Source organism: Carcharhinus amblyrhynchos, chromosome 18 (genome assembly GCF_965287045.1).
Source record: "Carcharhinus amblyrhynchos chromosome 18, sCarAmb.v2.hapA, whole genome shotgun sequence".
In the NCBI taxonomy this organism is placed as follows: Eukaryota; Metazoa; Chordata; class Chondrichthyes; order Carcharhiniformes; family Carcharhinidae; genus Carcharhinus; species Carcharhinus amblyrhynchos.
The window spans coordinates 51,330,122-51,332,595 of record NC_137341.1 but is presented as its reverse complement, the minus strand read 5'-3'; the positions used below and the strand labels follow the sequence as shown (position 1 = coordinate 51,332,595).

Below are 2,474 nucleotides of genomic sequence, written 5' to 3'. Positions count from 1 at the left end.
TGAATTATTCTAGTTGCAAACAGTTTTCTTCCAGCAGATTTCTGAACTTCACTACATGTTTTTCCCCAGCTAATATCTGTCCCTGAAACACCCAAACCCGAACTATAAACTCACTATTACTTCAACTGCAGAGCAAACACGAGTTACCTAAACTCAGTCCCTTAGCAGCCTTGCAAGTTTTATCGGAAAGTTTGGAACTCCTGTCTTCACTCTCTGTCACACACACTTTGAGCTACTTTTCTGTCTTTCCCTATGTCTCTGTGTGCCACTGACCCCTGTCGCTAGGCGTCAATATGGCCTTTTCTGCTTGGTGTTTTTGTCCCAAAATCACTAAACAAATACAAAACATCTGTAACCCAATTCTTCACTTCAAAGATTGTGAAACTAATTTAAAATGCATGTATACAAACAAATCCAGAAAATCTGACCTTCTCGCTAGGAGGCCTGTCAGGCTTCTTGGCACCAAGCTCACAAAAATCTTTAATGAAACCAAAACTACGTTCCAACTTTTTTTGTAAACTTTATTCCAATCCAGTGAAATTAAAGCCAATTCAGAGTCCCAACAAGTTGGGACATTCCCGATCCAAGCTGACAAGACAGGGCTCTCACCTCCTGTCTTGGGCTTGATCTACATGATCCAAGCTGATTGGAGTAGTCACAGCTCCTCCTCCAAGGCTTGATCTTATCTGCATCTTAGTCAAAAGGCCCAGATGCCACTTTAAAAAATTGCTCTAAATGAATCTGAAATGCAACCTAATGACTTCAACCAAGTGCAGCATGTCAATACTACACTTGATCTTAGCCAAAAGGCCGAGAAGCCTATTTTAATTATGTAACTCGCTATTAAGAACATAAGAACATAAGAAATAGGAGCAGGAGTAGGCCATCTAGCCCTTCGAGCCTGCCCCGCCATTCAATGAGATCATGGCTGATCTGTCGCTGTTCAGTTCCACTTTCCCGCCCTCTCCCCATAACCCTTAATCCCCTCTCTTATCAAAAACCCATCAACCCGGGTCTTAAAAATATTTAGCGAGGCAGCCTCCACCACTTCAACGGGCAGAGAATTCCAGAGATTCACCACCCTTTGAGTGAAGAAGTTCCTCCTCAACTCCGTTCTAAACCGCCCCCCTTTTATCTTGAGGCTGTGCCCCCTAGTCCTACTGTCTTTTTTGAGTGGGAAGAGTCTCTCCACCTCTATCCTATCCATCCCATTCATCATCTTATACGTCTCAATGAGATCTCCCCTCATTCTTCTAAACTCTAACGAGTACAAGCCCAGTTTATTCAGCCTCTCCTCATAGCTCAACCCCCTCAACTCCGGTATCAGCCTAGTAAACCTCCTCTGCACTCCCTCCAAGGCCAAAATATCTTTGTGCAGGTGCGGCGCCCAAAAATGCACACAGTACTCCAGCTGCGGCCTCACCAATGCCCTATACAGCTGCAGCAAGACCTCCCTACTTTTATATTCAATCCCCCTCGCTATGAAGGCCAGCATCCCATTCGCCTTCCTGACCACCTGCAAGCTGGGTTTTTGCGACTCATGCACAAGGACCCCGAGGTCCCTCTGCACCGTCGCCTGCTGCAGTTTTTCGCCCCGTAAGTAATAGTCCTTCCTACCATTCTTCCTACCAAAGTGGACCACCTCACACTTGCCAACATTAAATTCCATTTGCCATTTCCTGGCCCATTCGCCCAGCCTATCTAGATCCTTCTGCAGACTCTCTACACCCTCCGCACAATTTGCCGTTCCCCCAATCTTGGTGTCATCAGCAAATTTCGACACCCTACACTCGGTTCCCTCCCCCAGATCATCTATATAAATGGTAAAAAGCTGAGGCCCCAGCACCGACCCCTGGGGCACTCCACTAGTCACCATCCGCCAATCCGAATAGCACCCGTTGACCCCCAGTCTCTGCCTCCTATTTGACAACCATTAACTCTCAGAAGCTACAGTAATCATTTCTTAACACACAAATGCTAATTAAACTTAAAGCTATACATTGTTCCTAACACTATCATGCACGGGATCAGTCCAATTCACTGCATTTTTAGAAAGCATGTCTAATTAGGGATACCTGACTGCATTAGAATATGTGAATTCTTTGTGTTGCACAGATTTTCTGGAATGACCAATTCAAGCAATTGCATCCATTCCAAGATGTCATTCAACCACACAGAGATGTGACAGGGATAACAATGCCAAATTTTAATTAATTTAACAACAATCTATATTCCTATTGGATACTTTATTCCTTTAGGGTGGCACAGTGGTTAGCGCTGCTTCCTTAGACTGCCAAGGTCCCGTGTTCGATTCTGCCCTTGGGTGACTGTGTGGGCTTGCAAGTTTTCCCCATGTCTGTGTGGGTTTCCTCCGGGTGCTCTAGTTTCCTCCCACGGTCCAATGGATGTGCAGGTTATGTGGAAAGGCCACACTAAATTCTCCATTAGTGTCCCAAGATGTGTAGGTTAGATGG

At 45.4% G+C, this 2,474-nt stretch overlaps 1 non-coding gene across 1 annotated transcript; it reads right to left on the bottom strand.

The window, feature by feature from the left end:
• Nucleotides 1-623: 623 nt before the first annotated feature.
• Nucleotides 624-822, bottom strand: LOC145355196 (U2 spliceosomal RNA). The gene has a single exon (XR_013888933.1). It is a non-coding gene; the product is annotated as a U2 spliceosomal RNA (small nuclear RNA).
• Between the last annotated feature and the right edge of the window lie 1,652 nt (nucleotides 823-2,474).